We start from the raw sequence: 19,631 nt of genomic DNA on the forward strand, positions 1-19,631 counted from the left end.
CAGACTGCTGTGTTAGCAGTGAGGGAGGCTCCGTGGGCGTGGGACCCTCCCGGCCAGGTGTGGGGTATATTCTCCTGGTGTGCCTCTTTGCTTAAAGCGCCGTATTGGGGTGGGAGTTACCCGATTTTCCAGGTGTTGTGTGTCTCAGTTCCCCTGGCTAGGAAAACGGATTCCCTTCCCCCTTGCACTTCCAGGTGAGGCGATGCCTCGCCCTGCTTCAGCTCTCACTGGTCAGGCTGCAGCAGCTGACCAGCACCGATTGTCCGGCACTCCCCAGTGAGATGACCCCAGTACCTCAGTTGCGAATGCAGAAATCACCGGTCTTCTGTGTCGCTCGCTCGCGCTGGGAGTTGGAGACTGGAGCTGTTCCTATTCGGCCATCTTGCTCCGCCCTCTCCACATTTGTGGTTTTAACCACCACCTAGATATTCATGACTTCCAACTTCTTTTTTTTTTTTTTTTTTTTTTTTTGAGATGGAGTCTCGCTTTGTCACCCAGGCTGGAGTGCAGTGGCCGGATCTCAGCTCACTGCAAACTCCACCTCCCGGGTTTACGCCATTCTCCTGCCTCAGCCTCCCGAGTAGCTGGGACTACAGGTGCCCGCCAATGACTTCCAACTTCTTATCTTCAGGTCAAACCTTCTCTCATAAGCCTCAGACACAAATCCACCTCTCTGTGGGATATGCTGACCTGGATATCCACAGGCACCTCAAACCAGCCAAGCCCAAACTGTGTACACCAGCATCCATGCCAAAGTCCAGGATAGAAACCTCAGAGGCATCCTAAACTTTTCCCAACTCTTCAGTGTTTCAAATTCTCATCTTCCTTGCTTGTCAATATAATTAACACTGTCCTAGCTCAGTCCTTTGTTAACTTTAACATGGATGTCAGTAATAGCTTCCCAACAGTAGCCCAGTCTCTAGTCTAGTTCAAAAGATCCTCCAGGATCTATCTTCTAACAGCCACTTCACTCTTACCTTTCACCTACCTCTGCCTCTCAGCACCACTAACTAACCTGTTTACAATCATTCCATGGCTTGAATCCTCTCCATCTGGAATGCCTGACACCACTCTACATTGCTCAGTTCTAGTCTTTAAAACTTAGCTAAGGGGTCACTTCCTACAGCACGTCTTCCCTGAGACCAGTCTACTTTCCACTCTAGTCTAAGACTCTGTTCCCCATAACGCCATGTTGCTAAGTCACCACCTCTATCATTGTTTGAACCATGGTGTGTTATGACTATCTGTGACTCTCAAGGGACAAGATGCTGCCTTATCCATGCTGGTCCTTACTGTCTAGCAAAGTGATTGGCAAATGGGAATAAGCCACTGTATAAGTGTTTGGCAACTGGATAGAGAAATGATTAGATAGGAGAATCGAAAGAGAATTTTAAAATTTCAATTATGTAGAATGTTTATTGGATTTTCATCTCAGCTAAGCCACAAACTAAAGGAACAAAAGAATATTCAAATAATTAAATTTGAGATTATTTATATTAATGTTATGGATTCAAGAAAGCAAAAATATTCAACTTAAAACTCTTAGGAAGAGAAGAATTTATCATGATCATCATTGTCATTATTACTGGAAAAGCTCGTAAAAGAGCAACAACCAACACAACTCTCCTTTCCTACAGAAAGAAAATTAAAAAAAAAAATCATTTCCTTTTAGATATTATGTGTTTCATTTCTTCCTGCTAGTGAGTATTTATGGTTGAGTTATAAAAATCTGGAAACAGAAAACTTGGAAGTGCTGATCCAGCTTTCACAGGATCCCTTTAAGTTCTATAATTACCATACAATCAATGCTCAAACGGGACTGAGAAAGAAGAGTTCCTCTCTCCATCACGCCTTGTCTGCTTCCAGAGAAAACAAGTGAAGCCACAAGAGAGGATCCTCCAGCAACTCTCCACTGCTCTGAGTGCTACCAAGGTACAGCATCAAGGGAAGATCCTCAGAGGTTCCTAATGACACAAGTGCAACTCCTCAAATTAGAGTTGTTTTTTTCCTGGAGCAATGGCATTGCATGGTAGGGCCATAATGGAGAATACAACTTTCTTAAGGAAAGAAAATCAATTAATCAATGCAGAGAAGTTCAAGAAGGAGCTTTTAAAATTTATCCATTTATTTTTTGCATATATATATATACACACTCACATATTGCAAAGTCATGTTGCTTGGGAACCCAGACAGTAGGCTACCACTTAAGGGCCAAAGCAAAATAGAAGAGTAAGAAGGAAAATAAAAAATTTTGTTCAACATTAGTCATGTTTTGTCCAAGAAAGATAAGCTAGCTAGTATTTTTACTGCTGGAGCAAAGAGGAGCTTGTCACCATCCAGCACTTGGAGCTCCATATAAAAAGTCTGCACAGTTCTTTTTTTTTTTTTTTTTTTTTTTTTTTTTTGAGACAGAGTCTCGCTCTGTCGCCCAGGCTGGAGTGCAGCGGCGGCTCTATCTGGGCTCACTACAAGCTCCGCCTCGCCGGTTTACGCTATTCTCCTGCCTCAGCCTCCCGAGTAGCTAGGACTACAGGCGCCCGCCACCACACCCGGCTAGTTTTTTGTATTTTTTAGTAGAGACGGGGTTTCACCGTGTTAGCCAGCATGGTCTCGATTTCTTGACCTCGTGATCCGCCCGTCTTGGCCTCCCAGAGTGCTGAGATTACAGGCTTGAGCCACCGCGCCCGGCAGTCTGCACAGTTCTTAAGCCCGAGCATGGAATAATTTCATGCTTGCTTTCCATATGCTGGTACTGTGCTGAGGGCTCCTTTGTTACACCTAACAGGCAGCTTTTCTAGCACTGCCCATGTGTTTGTGTTGTGTTCCCTAACAGAGCTTGTTTGCATGTCAGCACAGACATTATCAGAAGCCCCAAGGGGTGAATGTGGTATCCAGCCAGGAAGGCAAGGGTTGGGCAGCTCAGGAAACCAGGCAGTAGGGATTGGTAGCCCTCCCGCGCCTCTAGCTGCTGACTGCCACCACCTGTGGGCACTGGCTTTTGCAAAATCAAATGCTAGGCAGACCCGGCGTTGGGTCTTAAAGCAATGTTCTAAAACATGGAGCTAGTTGTCACAGTCAATTGAGTCTAGTCCTTTCTGCTGACACTGTTAGCTGAAGTGATTGGAATTTGAAAGCAGTATTTTGTTCATGAGGAGGTAAATTGTTCTTGCAACAAGAACAGTCAATAAACAAGTAATCACCATTAAATTTGTACGGATTTCTATTATTATGAAAAAACAATCACATCTCCACTACATGACCCTTTGGAAATTGGAGAAATCTTTCACTTGCCCAACTCCAGAATATACCTGGTTGCATCAGTCATACCATTTGTCCTGCCTTCCATGTATAAAGGAAGAAGGTTGCCTTCAGGTAATCATTGGCTAAACAGTGCCTCACAGGAAAATGTGCATTGCTAAGAGGATATCTATTGTCTCGCCTTAACAGTAAGAAACTTAATTTCCAAAAACAAGTCACAATCTAACCAAAGAGACACTTCACTTTCTCTTTTCTTTGGGTTGTAGCTGACAGAGAAGGCTGGGCATGAAACACACTCATAACATTCTCAGGCATAGCTGTTTTGTTGTTAACGGGATTTGAAGAGAGACAGTTTCAACCCTATGTGTTATCTGAAGTCTTGAAAAGCATCTTTAATAATTAGAATACTCATTACCTGCCCCCTCCAGAGGTTTCCATTTTAATTATCACTTGCCTTTTGTGTTAGACAGAAAAAAAAGATGAAGTGACAGACAGATCAGAATAACACTCTCTTCATGAAAAGCTTCTGTCTGCCACAATGGCACCTCCTTAAATATCTGTTGCCTTGCCTCCCAAACATACAATGTTATTAAAATTTGTTCATATTTGTATTCAAAACATTTGCCTCCAAAAATTAGACTAAGTTACTTTAAACCTGCCTCTCTGCTCACTGCCTCTTATAATCAACCACAGATACTGAGTTTCTACTTTGGGTCAGACATGCTCACATAGCTGAAGTCATCATTGTGTTCCTGGTGCACAGTTTAGTACCTTTAATATAGAAGCTGGAAATTGCCAAATACCTGATTTTCACAATGGCCAGATGTATGTATGTGATATTGTCCACATTTTAAGTAAAGTGCCCCATCATTGTTGGCTTTAATTTCATCACAACCCAATTAGTTTCTACCTGTGTTATACATTGTGATGGTTAATACTGAGTGTCAACTTGATTGGATTGAAGGATGCAAAGTATTGTTCCTGGGTATGTCTGTGAGGGTGTTGCCAAAGGAGATTAACATTTGAGTCAGTGGACTGGGAGAGGCAGACCCTCCGTCAGCTGCCAGCACAGCTAGAATAAAGCAGGCAAAAGAAAGTTGAATGAGCATACTTGCTGTCTTCTGCTCTTCATTTTTCTCTCGTGCTGGATGCTTCCTGCCCTTGAACATCAGACTCCAAGCTCCTCAGTTTTTGGAATCTTGGACTTACACCAGTGGTTTGCCAGGGTCTCTTGGGCCTTTGGCCACAGACTGAAGGTTGCACTGTCAGCTTCCCTAATTTTTAGGTTTTGGGACTCGGACTGGCTTCCTTGCTCCTCCGCTTGCAGACGGCCTATTGTGGGACTTCACCTTGTGATCCTATCAGTCAATACTCCTTAATAAATGCCCCTACATATATACATTTATCCTATTAGTTCTGTCCCTCTAAAGAACCCTAATACACATATTTTATCAAGTTAGTAAAGTATATGCGATCTCTACTGTCTAAAGTATAGGGTTATATGTGAAGAGTGAGAGATGGCAATTGGAACAGAGCCTGGAGTTTCACATGTAAACATGAATTTTTGTTACCTGTAATGTCAAGGACAAATTCCTCAGCTTTCCATCAGACTAGTCTCAATCCACTAATTGAGCTTGATATTCCCAATAATATCTAACATGGGTCTTCCAGTTCCCATAGACCAGCTTCTTCCCGATTCCCCACATATCCTGTAGATTTCTGGAGTTTATTTATATATGGACTCTTCAGTATTCATTCTGTAACATATGGCTGCTTTCATTCACCATTACGTTTGTGAAATACACGCATATTCTTGTTTATAGCTATAGTTTGCTTTCATTGCTATATAATATACCACTGTATGAATGCATTAACACTATTCGTTCTACTATTGGGAAATCTGGACTGTTTCTAGTTTGGGGCCATTGTACTCACGTGTATTCTTCCATATGTCTTTGGCCCATACATGTACACATTTGCTGGGTATTGCAGAATCTGTTATATTCATATCCTCTTGGAGTCTGTTCCATCCATATCCTCTTGGAGTTTGTAGGTTCCTTGTACTGTAGCCCAACTTCCAACTGCCCACATTTATGATTCTATACTTGTAGGATCTTTCACCACTGAAGTCCTCTGTGCTTATACACTAAGCAGGACAGAAGTGCCAGGACATTTTCAACTCTGGAATAATTAATGATAGGATTGCCCCTTGGATGAGAGAAGTCTAATGTGCTTCCAATGTTCCCTATTGGAAAGCTCTTGTTGCTCCCATAGGTATGTTTCCTGATAAGGTGCTCTTCATTGGCTTCTCTCCTACCCACGTCTTGCTACCCCGTCCCTCTGCTGATACTTACTGGGGTCATCTCTCAGATAAACTATTTGCATTTAAACCCTTGTCTCAGGGCCTGCTTCTGGGCAAACCCAAAGCAAAAACACTTTTCTCCTCTATTCAGTGCTCTTTAAATGTTTACCCTACAGATTATGACATATTTAACTTATTAAAGTTCAACATAAATTAATAGATGTACAACATCTCAGACAACTTGAAGACATTTTGGTTCCATCTACCCATTCCTCCTTTTGCACTTTTATTGACATACTTTAAATATAATTTAAGCCCAACAAAATATTGTTTCACTTGTTTCATACAGGACATATTCACTTATATTTGCCCACATATTTACTCTTTCCATTGTTCTTTACTTCTTCCTGCATTTCCATGCTCTTATCTGGGATCATGTTCCCTTTATTTGAAAAATATTTGTCATTCTTTATCTATATCAGTGTAGGTCTACTGGTAAAAAATTCTCTGTTTTGGTTTGTCTGAAATTGTGTTGACTTTAGTTGCTTTTTGAGAATATTTGCACTGGGTATAGAACTCTAAGTTGGCAGTGATTTTTCCCCCAGCATGTTAAAGCTGTCAATTATAGTCTTCTGGCTTCCTTTGTTTCGGTATGATATTCTTACTTCTTTTGAAGCTCATTTTTTTCTATTGCTTTTAAGATCTCATGTTTGCTTTCAACAGTTTTACTGTTGTAAATGCGCTTAGGCTTGGGAGTCTTGTATTTATCCTACTTTGGGTTTGAAGCAGTTCTTAGATCTTGTAGTTTGATGTCTTATAAGTATTGGAAAAATCTTAGCAATGGCTCATCAAATATTGCTTTTCACCCATTCTCTCTCTCCTGGCCTTATAAACTTCAATGACATAAATATTAGTCCTTTACAAAATACCCCATAAATCTTTTATGCTCTTTTCTATATTTTATTTCTATGTTTCAGTCTAGTTTTTTTTCTTGCTCTGTTTCCCAGGTTCTGGAGTGCAGTGGTGCAATCAGACTGAAACAATCCTCCCACCTCAGCCTTCTAAATAGCTGGGATTACAGGTGTGAAGCACCACACCCGACCCAGTCTACTGTTTCTAAACATTTAAATTGTGCCTAATCTGCTGATAAATCCATCCGCTAATTTCTTAAAATTAGGTGCAATATTTTTCAATTTTGAAATGTCCATGTGACACTTTCATCATTTTCACACTGTGCTAAAATTCTCCATTTTGTTAATTTCTTAAATGCAGTAATCACAGTAACTTGTGTTTGACAGCTAGAATATGAGGTGTTTTTATGTGTGAATTTCTATAAACTCTTGTCCTCTTGGTTAGTTTCTGTATATTTTGTTTGCCTAGTTTTGTTTTTGTTCTGTTTATTTAAATTAAATACCAACCATCACCTTAAGGCTGTGAACAATCTTACATTCCTCCAGAGTGGATTCCCTTTTGCTTGTGGCAGACAATTAGAGTAGGAACAGATCTTTCTCTAACCTGAAATTCAGATGATTTAAATGGAGTTTTAATCTCTGTGAGAGTTGGTCTATTTCGTTTGTTCTCACTCCTTGAATGTAGCTTTCAAGGGTCTCAGCTAAAAGCCTCAAGTACTTATGAGGGACTCCCTCCCTTGGCAGATGCTGGACTTCATTGTTCCCTCAGCCCTATGATCACCAAAACCCCTCTCAGCTGCTACATTACAATCAGCTAATATCTGTTTTTTTTTTTTTTTTTTTAAGAATGCTCATAACATCTGTATTCATGACAGCCACAATGTAGAAACAATTCAAAGTTTATCAATAAGAGAATGTGGTATATTCATACAATGAAACACAAGTCCACAATAAACATGGAAGAACTACCAATATACACAACAACTTAGAAAAATCCCATAAATACCGTGTATACCAAAGAAACCTGACACAAAAGAATAAATCCTGAATGGTTCCATTTATCTAAAGTTCTAGAACAGAAAAACTAAACTATGGCGATAGAAACTATATCAGTAGCTGCTTGGAAGGCAGGGTTTTCACTGGGAATGGCATGAGAAAACTTTTTGGGAGATGTATCTTTTTTTTCTGTTCTATCCTCTTTATTTTTTTATTTTATTTTATTTTCACTCATAAGTTTTAATTTTTTGTATTTCACTAGGTTTTGGGGGAATCGGTGGTGTTTGGTTACATGACTAAGTTCCTTAGTGGTGATTTCTGAGATTTTGGTGCACCCATCACCCAAGCAGTGTACCCTGTACCCAATGTGTAGTTTTTTATCCCTTGCCATCCCCACTCTTTCCACGAAGTCCCCAGAGTCCAATGTATCATTGTTATGCCTTTGCATCTTCATAGCTTAGCTCTTACATGTGGGTGAGAACGTACAATGTTTGGCTTTCCATTCCCGAGTTACTTCACCTAGAATAATAGTCTTCAGTCCCATCCAGGTTGCTGTGAATGCCATTAATTCATTCTCTTATGGCTGAGTAGTATTCCATGGTATTTATATACCACATTTTCTTTATCCACTCTTTGATTGATGGGCATTTGGGCTGGTTCCATATTTTTGCAATTGCAAATTGTGTTCCTGTAAACATGTGTGTGCAAGTATCTTTTTTGTAATAATGACTTATTTCCCTCTGTGCAGGTACCTAGTAGTGGGATTGCTGGATCAAACAGTCAATCTACTTTTAGTTTTTTGAGGAATCTCCACACTGTTTTCCATAATGGTTGTACTAGCTTACATTCCCATCAACAGTGTAAAAGTGTTGATCCCTTTTCACTGCATCCATGGCAACATCTACTATTTTTTGATTTTTTGATTATGGCCATTCTTGCAGGAGTGAGGTGGTATTGCATTGTAGTTTTGATTTGCATTTCCCTGATAATTGGTGATGTAGAGCATTTTTCCATATGCTTGTCTGCCATTTGTATATCTTCTTTTGAGAATTGTCTATTCATGTCCTTAGCCCACTTTTTGATAAGATTGTTTATTTCGTCCTTGATGATTTATGTTCATTGTAGATTCCAGATATTAGTCCTTTGTCAGACATATAGATTGTGAAGATTTTCTCCCACTCTATGAGTTGTCTGTTAACTCTGCTGTGCAGAAGCTTTTTAGTTTGGTTAAGTCCTATCTATTTATCTTTGTTTCTGTTGCATTTGCTTTTGGGTTCTTGGTCTTGAAGTCTTTGTTTAAGCCAATGTCTAGAAGAATTTTTCTGATCTTACCTTCTAGAATCTTTATGGTTTCAGGTCTTAAATTTAAGTCTTTGTTCCAGCTTGAGTTGATTTTTGCATAAGGTGAGAGATGAGGAGCCAGTTTCATTCTTCTACATGTGGCTTGCCAATTATCCCAGAAACATTTGTTGAATAGGGTGTCCTTTCTACACTTTATGTTTTTGTTTGCTTTGTCGAAGATTAGTTGGCTGTATTTGGTTTTATTTCCGGGTTCTCTATTCTGTCCATTGATTTATGTGCCTATTCTTATACAAGTACCATGCTGTTTTGGGGACTATGGCTTTATAGTATAGTTTGAAGTTGGGTAATGTGATGCCTCCAGATTTGTTCTTTTTGCTTAGTCTTGCTTTGGCTATGCAGGCTCTTTTTTGACTCTATACGAATTTTAGGATTTTTTTTCTAGTTCTGTGAAGAATAGTGGTGGTATTTTCATGGGAATTACACTGAACATGTAGACTGCTTCTGGCCAGTATGGTCATTTTCACAATATTGATTCTATCCATCCATGAGCATGGGATGTGTTTCCATTAGTTTGTGTCATCTATGATTTCTTTCAGCAGTGTTTTGTAATTTTTATTGTAGAGATCTTTCACATCCTTGGTTAGGTATATTACTAAGCATTTTATTTTTGCAGCTCTTGTGAAAGGGGTTGAGTTATTGATTTAATTCTCAGCTTGGTTGCTGTTGGTGTTTAGCAGAGCTACTGATTTGTTTACATTAATTTTGTATCCTAAAACTTGGCTGAATTCATTTACCAGTTCCAGGGGCTTTTTGGATGAGTCTTTAGGGTTCTCTAGCCATACAATCATATTATCAGCAAACAGCGACAGTTTGACTTCCTCTTTACCAATTTGGATGCCCTTTATTTCTTTCTCTTGTCTGATTGCTCTGGCTAGGAATTCCAGTACTATGTTGAGTAGAAGTTTTAAAAGTGGGCATCCTTGTCTCACTCTTGTTCTCAGGGGAATGCTTTCAACTTTTCCCCATTCAATATAATGTTGGCTGTGGGCTTATTGTAGATGCCTTTTATTATCTTAAGGTATGTCCCTTCTATGCCGATTTTGCTGAGGGTTTTAATCATAAAGCAATGCTGGATTTTGTCAAATGCTTTTTCTGCATCTATTGAGATGATCATGTGATTTTGTTTTAATTCTGTTTACGTGGTGTCTCACATTTATTAACTTATGGATGTTAAACCTTCCCTGCATCCCTGGTATGAAACCCACTTGATTATGGTGGATTATCTTTCTGATATACTGTTGGATTCAGTTCACTAGTATGTTTTTAAGCATTTTTGCATCTATGCTCATCAGGGATATGGTCTGTAGTTTTATTTTTTTGCTATGTCCTTCCCTCATTTTGGTATTAGGGTGATATTGGCTTCACAGAATGATTTAGAGAGGATTCCCTCTTTCTCTATCTTTTGAAATATTGTCAGTAGAATTGGTACCAGTTATTCTTTGAATGTCTGATAGAATTCAGCTGTGAATCCATCTGCTCCCGGATTTTTTTTCTTTGGCAATTTTTTAAAATTATCATTTCAATCTCAATCCTTGTTATTTGCCTGTTCAGAGATTATATATCTGTCTGGTTTAATCTAGGAGGCTTATATATTTCCAAGAATTTGTCCATCTCCTCTAGGCTTTCTAGTTTATGCGTGTAAAGGTTTTCACAGCAGACCTGAATAATCTTTTGTATTTCTGTGGTATCAGTTGTAATACTTCCCATTTTGTTTCTAATTGAGCTTATTTGGATCTTCTCTCTTCTTTTCTTGGTTAATCTCGCTAATAGTCTATCAATTGTATTTAGCTTTTCAAAGAATGAGCTTTTGGTTTTATTTATCTTTTGCATTGTTTCAATTTCATTTAGTTCTGTTCTGATCTTTGTTATTTGTTTTTCTTTCTGCTGGGTTCAGGTTTAAATTGTTCTTGTTTCTCCAGTTCTATAATGTGTGACTTCAGATTGTCTATTTGTGCTCTTTCAGACTTTTTGATGTAGGCATTTAATGCTATGAACTTTCCTCTTAGCATTGCTTTTGCCGTATCCCAGATGTTTTGATAGGTTATGTCACTATTATTGTTCAGTTCAAAGAAATTTTTAATTTCCATCTTGATTTCATTGTTGAGCCAGTGATCACTCAGGAGCAAGTTATTTAATTTCCATGTATTTGCATGGTTTTGAGGGTTCCTTTTGGAGTTGATTTCCAATTTTATTCCACTGTGGTCTGAAAAGTACTTGATATAATTTTGATTTTCTTAATTTTACTGAGATTTGTTTTGTGGCCTATCATATGGTCTATCTTTAAGAACATTCCATGTGCTGATGAAGAAAATATATATTCTGCAGTTGTTGGGTAGAATGTTCTATACATATCTGTTAAGTCCATTTGGTGTAATGTATAGCTTAAGTCCATTATTTCTTTGTTGACATTCTGTCTTGATGACCTGTCTAGCACTATCAGTGAAGTATCAAAGTCCCCCTCTATTATTGTGTTGCTATCTCATTTCTTAGGTCTGGTAGTAATTGTTTTATGTTTGAGAGTTCCAGTGTTCAGTGCCTATATATTTAGAACTGTGATATTTTCCTGTTGGACTAGTCCTTTTATCACTATATACTGTCCCTGTTAGTCTTTTTAATGCTGTTGCTTTAAAGTTTCTTTGTCTGATATAAGAATAGCTACTCCTGTTCACTTTTGGTGTCCATTTACATGGAATATCTTTTTCCAACCCAGTCCTTATGCGTTAGGTGAATCTCCTGAGGATAGCAGAAATTTGGTTGGTGAATTTCTTATACATTCTGCCATTCTGTATCTTCTTCTTTTTTTTTTTTTTTATTGAGACAGAGTTTCACTCTTGTTGCCCAGGCTGGAGTGCAATACCACAATCTCTGTTCACTGCAACCTCCATCTCCTGGGTTCAAGTGATTCTCCTGCCTCAGCCTCCCAAGGAGCTGAGATTACAGGCACCCGCCACCATGCCCAGCTAATTTTTGTATTTTAGTGGAGATGGGGTTTCACCATGTTGGTCAGGCTGGCCTTGAACTCCTGACCTCAGGTGATCCATCTACCCCGGCCTCCCAAAGTGCTGGGATTACAGACGTGAGCCACTGCGCCTGGCCCATTCTGTATCTTTTAAGCAGAGCATTTAGACTACTTACACTCAATGTTAGCATGGAGGCATAAGACACTATTCTATTCATCATGCTATCTGTTGCCTGAGTATCTTGTGTGGGGTTTTGGTTTTTTTTTTTTTTTTTTTTTTTTTTGGTCATTTGTTTGTTTTGTTTTGCATTGTGTTATCGCTATATAGGTCCTGTGAGATTTGTGCTTTAAGGATATTCTGTTTCGATGTATTTCAAGAATATATTTCAAGATTTAGAGCTTCTTTTAGCAGTTCTTGTAGTCCTGGCAGTGAATTTTCTCCGCATTTGTCTGGAAAAAAACTGTATCTTTCCTTTATTTATGAAGCTTAGTTTTGCTGGATATGAAATTCTTGGCTGATAATTGTTTTGTTAAAGGAGGCTAAAAATAAGATCCCAATCCCTTCTAACTTGTAGGGATTCTTCTGAGAAACCTGCTGTTAATCTGGTAAGTTTTCATTCATAGGTTATCTGATGCTTTTGCCTCATAGCTCTTAAGATTCTTTACTTCATCTTGACTTTACATAACCTGATGACTATATGCCTAGGCAATGATCTCTTTGCAATGAATTTCCCAGGTGTTCTTTGAGTTTCTTGCGTTTGGATGTCTAGATCTCTAGCAAGCTCGGGAAGTTTTCCTTGATTATTTTCTCAAATATATTTTTACAAACTTTTAGATTCTCTTCTTTCTCACGAACACCAATTAATCTTAGGTTTGAACATTTAACATAGTCCCAAACTTCTTGGAGGCTTTGTTCATTTTTTAAAATTCTTTTTTCTTTGTCTTTGATAGATTGGGCAAGTCAAAAGCCTTGTCTTCAGCTCTGAAGTTCTTTCTTCACCTTCTTTGATTCTATTGTTCAGACTTTCCAGTGCATTTTGCATTTCTCTAAGTATGTCCTTGATTTCCAGAAGTTGTGATTGTTTTTTATTTATGCTATTTCACTGAAGAATTTTCCTTTCATATCCTGTATCATGTTTCTTATTTCTTTAAGTTGGACTTCACCTTTCTCTAGTGCCTCCTTGATTAGCTTAATAATCAACCTTTTCAAAATCAAACTTTTGAATTCTTTTTCTGGCAATTCAGAGATTTCGTCTTGGTTTGGATTCATTGCTGGTGAGCTGCTATGATATTTTGGGGGTGTCAAAGAACCTTGGTTTGTAATATTATGAAAATTGTTTTTCTAGTTCCTTCTCATTTGGGTAGACTATGTCAGAAGGAAGATTTGGGACTCAAGGGCTGCTGCTGTTCAGTCTTTTGTCCCACGGAGTGCTACCTTGATGTGGTGTTCTCCCCCTTCCCCTAGGAATGGGGCTTCCTGAGCGCCAAACTGTAGCAATTGTTTTTGCTCTTCTGGGTCTAGCCACGTAGTGAAGCTACCAGGCTCTGGGCTGGTACTGGGGAGTCTCTGCAAGGAGTCCTGTGATGTGATGTGATCTGTCTTCAGGTCTTGCAGCTGTGGATACCACCACCTGCTTTGGTGGAGGTAGCATTAGAGTGAGGTGGACTCTCTGAGGGTCCTTGGTTGTGTTTTTGTTTAGTATGCTGGTTTTGTGTTGGTTGTCCTCCAGCCAGGAGGTGGTGCTTTCAATAGTGCATCAACTGTGATTCTATAGGGAGGATGCAAACTTGCCCTAGGGACATCTGATTCAGTATTCAGTGGGCAGGGCCATAGAGCTCCCAAGACATTATAACCTTTGTATTTGGCTACCAGGGTGGGTAGAGAAAGACCACCAGGTCGGGGCAGGGATAGGAGTGTCCGAGCTCAGCCTTTCCTTGGGCTGGGCTTGCTACGGCTGCTGTGGGGAATGGGGGGTGTGGTTCCCAGTACAATGGAGTTATATTCCCAGGGGGATTATGGCTGCCTCTGTTGAGTCATACAGGTCACCAGGGAAGTGGGGGAAAGCTGGCAGTCACAGGCCTCACCCCTGATCCCATGCAGCCTACAGTCCTAAAGGCTGGTCTTACTCTCACTGTGCCCCTCCAACAGCACCAAGTCTATTTCCAGGCAGCTGGTGACCAGAGCTGAGAACTTGCCCCAGACCACAAGCCTTCCCACTGAGAAAGTAAGCAGACATGGTTTTTCAGCATCTCAGAAAGCCTACAGTCGTGATCCAGTTCCTTCAAAGGGTCTGCGGGTTCTCTCGGCTTTCCTGATACATTCCTGTGGTAGTTCTTGGAGCAAAAGTTCAAGATATGGTTTTCACACATTGCTCTGTCTGAGCAGAAGCTGCAAGCTAGTCCTAAGTCTTGCCTCTGGGAGATGTATCTTGATTAAGATAGCAGCTACATGGAGATACAGATCTGTCAAAGACTCATCAAGCTGAACTCTTAACATTTATGCATTTTGTTGTATAAAAATTTTATCTCAATGACATTTATAGAGTTAAAACTAAGGTAAGCACACCATTATGGTGAGAATTATCAGAAAAAAAAAACTTAGAGGTACTAAAATTGGTTATCTCGTGAATGAAATTGGAGAAACATCAGATATTTTGCATTTAAAAATGTTTGTTTTTTTTTTTTTAAGTACCAGGGTACATGTGCAGGATGTGCAGGTTTGTTAAAGAGGTAAATGTGTGTCATGGTGGTTTGTCGCACCTATCAACCCATCACCTAGATATTCAGCCCAGCATGCATTAGCTATTTTTCCTTATGCTGTCCCTCTTTCTGCCCAATAGGCTGCAGTGTGTGTTGTTCCCCTCCCTGTGTCCATGTGTTCTCATTGTTCAGCTCCCACTTTTAGGTAAGAACATGTGGAGTTTGTTTTTCTGTTCCTGCATTAGTTTGCTGAAGATAACAGATTCTAGTTCTATTCACGTCTCTGCAAAGAACATGATCTCATTCCTTTTAATGGCTGCATAGTATTCTATGGTGTATATGTACCACTACCACATTTTCTTTATCCAGCCTATCATTGATGGGCATTTCAGTTGATTCCATGTCTTTGCTATTGTGAATAGTGCTGCAATGAACATACACATGGGTGTATCTTTATAAGAGAAGGATTTATATTCCTTTGTGTATATACCCAGTAATGAGATTGCTGGGTCAAATAGTATTTCTGGTTCTAGACATTTGACAAGTAGCCACACTGTTTTCCACAATGGTGGAACTGATTTACCTTCCCATCAACAGTGTAAAAGCATTCCTATTTTTCTGCAACCTTATCTGCATCTGTTGTTTCTTGACTTTTTAATAATCGCCATTCTGATTGTTATGGGATGGTATCTCATTGTGGTTTTGATTTGCATTTCTCTAATGATCAGTGATGTTGAGCTTATTTTCATACATTTGTTGGCTGCATAAATGTTTTCTTCAGAGAAGTATCTGTTCATGCTCTTTACCCACTTTTTAATAAGATTTTTTTTTTCTTTCTCGTAAATTTGTTTAAGTTCCTTGTAGACTCTAGATATCAGACCTTTGTCAGATGGATAGATTGCAAACATTTTCTCCCATCCTGTAGGTTGTCTGTTCACTCTGATAGTAGTTTCTTTTGCTGTGCAGAAGCTCTTTAGTTTAATTAGATCCCATTTGTCAATTTTTACTTTTTTTGCAATTGCTTTTGGCATCTTCATCATGAAATCTTTGCCCGTGCCTACGTTCTGAATAGTATTGCCCAGATTTTCTTACAGGATTTTTATAGTTTTCAGTATTACATGTAAGTCTTTAACCCATCTTGAGTTAATTTTTGTATAAGGTTTAAGAAAGGGGTCCAATTTCAATTTTCTGCATATGGACAGGCAGTTCTCCCAGCATTATTTATTGCATAGGGAATCCTTTACCCATTGCTTGTTTTTGTCAGGTTTGTCAAAGATCAGATGGTTGTTGATGTGCAGCCTTATTTCTGAGTTCTCTATTTTGTTCTATTCATCTGTGTGTCTGTTTTTGTACCAGTTCGTGCTGTTTTGGTTACTGTAGCCTTATAGTATAGTTTGAATTCGTGTAGCATGATGCCTACAGCTTTGTTCTTTTTGCTTAGTATTGTCTTGTCTATACAGGCTCTTTTTTGGTTCCATATGAATTTTTTTAAAGTTTTTTTTTCTAATTTTGTGAGGAATGTCAATGGTAGTTTAATGGGAATAGCATTGAATCTATAAACTACTTGGGCAGTATGGCCATTTTCACAATATTCATTCGTCCTATCCATGAGCATGGAATATTTTTCCATTTGTTTGTGTTCTCTCTGAGTTCCTTGAGTAGTGGTCTATAGTTCTCCTTGAGTAGGTCCTTCACTTCCCTTGTTAGCTGTATTTCTAGGTATTTTATTCTCTTAGTAGCAATTACAAATAGGAGTACATTTGTGATTTGGCTCTCTGCTTGTCTGTTGTGTATAGGAATGCTTGTGATTTTTGCACATTGGTTTTGTATCCTGAGATGATAAGTTGCTTATCAGCTTAAGAAGCTTTTGGGCTGAGATGATGGGGTTTTCTAGATATAAGAAGATCATGTCATCTGCAAATAAAGATGATTTGACTTCTTCTCTTCTTATTTGAGTACCCTTTATTTCTTTCACTTGCCTGATTGCCCTGGCCAGAACTTCTAATACTATGTTGAATAGGAGTGATGGGAGAATGCATCCTTGTCTTGTGCCGGTTTTCAAGAGATATGCTTCCAGCTTTTGCCCATTCAGTATGATATTTGCTGTGGGTTTGTCATAAACGGCTCTTATTATTTTGAGGTATGTTCCTTCAATACCTAGTTTATTAAGAGTTTTTAACATGAAGGGATGTTGAATTATATTGAAGGCCCTTTTCTGCATCTATCAGTTTATCACGTGGTTTTTGTCTTTTGTTTTGTTCATGTGATGAATTACATTAGTTGATTTGCATATGTTGAACCAAACTTACATCCCAGGGATGAAGCCAACTTGATTGTGATGGATACACTTTTTGATGTGCTGCTGAATTCAGTTTGCCAGTATTTTATTGAGGATTTTTGGATCAATGTTCATAAGGAATATTGCCCTGAAGTTTTCTTTTTTTGTTGTATCACTGCCAGGTTTTGGTATCGGGATGATTCTGGCTTCCATAATATGAGTTAGGGAGGAGTCACTCCTTTTCAATTGTTTGGAATAGTTTCAGAAGAAATGGCACCAGCTTCTCTTCACACCTCTGGTAGAATTCAGCTGTAAATCAGTCTGGGCCTGGGGTTTGTTGTTGTTGTTGTTGATTGGTAGGCTATTTATTGAGAATTGGCTAATATCTTGGTTGATGAGGCAGTGTGAAATGTTACGCTTGCATCTCTGAGCTTTCCTTTCATACAGAACCCTAAAGTCCTTGTTGCTTAGGAGCTCTCCAATGCCTTTAAACAATGGTTCTTAAATCCACTTTTCTAGCATTGTTGGTGGGAGAGTTGTTCTGATGCCAGCTAGCCTGGCAGAGCTCAAACAACTCATTTCTACACCAAAAAGTCAAACTCAAGTCTTACCTACTCCAAAAGTCTTCTCTGTTTACTCTGGTCCCTAAAGTAAACAGAGTTCTACTCTGTGAACATTAATGACATTTTTAGTTATTCTTCATGTATTTTAGTATACAGTTCCATTCTTTTTAAATTTGCCTCACTAGTCTATTAACATAATTATACTGAATCATATTATATATGTAGAATTATGTTACTATAATATGCAATATAATAAACCTATATACATGTAGGTAGTAAATGATATCTATTATTATAATTATATAATCTATAGAAGTATAAGTTGATACCCCAGCACACCTCTAAACACTCCAAGAGCCCAGAATCTAGCACTTATGTTCCCTTATATTCATTGCTGGGAAACTTGGAGAGCCAAAAGAAATATAGAAGTAGACTCACTTGTTACACTTATTTACCTGAAAGACAGAAGTCATTCAATATAAGCAGTGTCTAACATAGTGCCTCTCCATACTACCTATTCAGCCAATAATATTTCCCTATCCATTTCCTTTAAGGAAGAAAACATCGCCACGCCAAGATGGCTGAATAGGAACAGCTCCAGCCTCTAGCTCCCAGAGTGAGCGACACAGAGGACAGGTGATTTCTGCATTTCCAACTAAGGTACTGGGTTCATCTCACTGGGGCATGTTGGACAGTGGGGGCAGGACAGTGGGTGCAGCCCAACAAGTGAGAATGAAGCAGGGTGAGGCATCACCTCACCCAGGAAGCAAAAGGGGGAAGGGAATTCCCTTTCCTAACCAAGGGAAACCGTGACACACAACACCTGGAAAATCGGGTCACTCCCTCCAATACTGCACTTTACCAAGGGTGTTAGCAAATGGCACACCAGGAAATTATGTCCCTCGTCTGGCTCAGAGGGTTCCCATGCTCACGGACCCTCCCTCATTCCTAGCACAGCAGTCTGAGGTCTAACTGCAAGGTGGCAGCGAGGCTGAGGGAGGGGTGCCCGCCATTGCTGAGGCTTAAGTAGGTAAACAAAGCGGCCAGGAAGCTCGAACTGGGTGGAACCCACCGAAGCTCAAGGAGGCCTGCCTGCCTCTGTAGACTCCACCTGAGGGGACAGGGGGCATAGCCAAGCAAAAGGCAGCAGAAATCTCTGCAGATGTAAATGTCCCTGTCTGACAGCTTTGAAGAGAGTAGTGGTTTTCCCAGCACGGACGTTGAGATCTGAGAACGGACAGATTGTCTGTTCAAGTGAGTCCCTGACCCCCTAGTAGCCTAACTGGGAGACAACCCCCACTAGGGGCAGACTGACACCTCACACCTCACATGGCCAGGTACCCCTCTGAGATGAAGTTTCCAGAGGAACAATCAGACAGCAACATTTGCTGTTCAGCAATATTGACTCTTCTGCAGCCTCTGCTGCTGATACCCAGGCAAACAGGGTCTGGAGTGGACCCTGAGCAAACTCCAACAGACCTACAGCTGAGGGTCCTGACTGTTAGAAGGAAAAACGGCAAACGGAAAGGACATCCACACCAAAACCCATCTGTACATCACCATCATCAAAGACCAAAAGTAGATAAAACCACAAAGATGGGGAAAAAGCAGTACAGAAAAGCTGGAAATTCTAAAACTCAGAGTACCTCTCCCCCTCCAAAGGAATGCAGCTCCTCGTCAGCAACGGAACAAAGCTGGATGGAGACTGACTTTGACGAGCTGAGAGAAGAAGACTTCAGACAATCAAACTTCTCCAAGCTAAAGGAGGAATTACAAACCCAGCACAAGAAAACTAAAAACCTTGAAAAAAGGTTTGATGAATGGCTAACTAGAATAACCAATGCAGAGAAGTCCATAAATGAACTGATAGAGATGAGACCCATGACATGAGAACTACGTGACAAATGCACAAGCTTCAGTAATTGACTTGATCAACTGGAAGAAAGGGTATCAGTGATTGAAGATCAAATGAATGAAATGAAGCAAGAAGAGAAGTTTAGAGAAAAAAGAGTAAAAAGAAATGAACAAAGCCTCCAAGGAATATGGGACTAGGTGAAAAGATAAAATCTACGTCTGATTGGTGTGCCTGAAAATGATGGGGAGAATGGAATGAAGTTGGAAAACACTCTGCAGGATATTATCCGGGAGAACTTCCCCAACCTAGCAAGGCAGACCAACATTCAAATTCAGGAAATACAGAGAATGCCATAAAGATACTCCTTGAGAAGAGCAACTCCAAGACACATAATTGTCAGATTCACCAAAGTTGAAATGAAGGAAAAAATGTTAAGGGCAGCCAGAG

The 19,631-nt window shown here is 39.6% G+C and overlaps 1 long non-coding RNA gene across 1 annotated transcript in view; it reads left to right on the top strand.

Moving 5' to 3' along the window:
- The first annotated feature begins 13,899 nt into the window (after positions 1–13,899).
- The window catches only part of LOC108539597 (uncharacterized), a 28,865-nt gene continuing 23,133 nt past the window's right edge, over positions 13,900–19,631 (top strand). The window contains exons 1-2 of the long non-coding RNA XR_001888438.1: positions 13,900–14,344; positions 17,884–17,989. This is a non-coding gene — a long non-coding RNA (uncharacterized LOC108539597). The remainder of the gene's footprint in view (positions 14,345–17,883; positions 17,990–19,631) is intronic.

Source organism: Rhinopithecus bieti, unplaced genomic scaffold (assembly GCF_001698545.2).
Source record: "Rhinopithecus bieti isolate Rb0 unplaced genomic scaffold, ASM169854v2 scaffold_15296, whole genome shotgun sequence".
Taxonomy (NCBI): domain Eukaryota; kingdom Metazoa; phylum Chordata; class Mammalia; order Primates; family Cercopithecidae; genus Rhinopithecus; species Rhinopithecus bieti.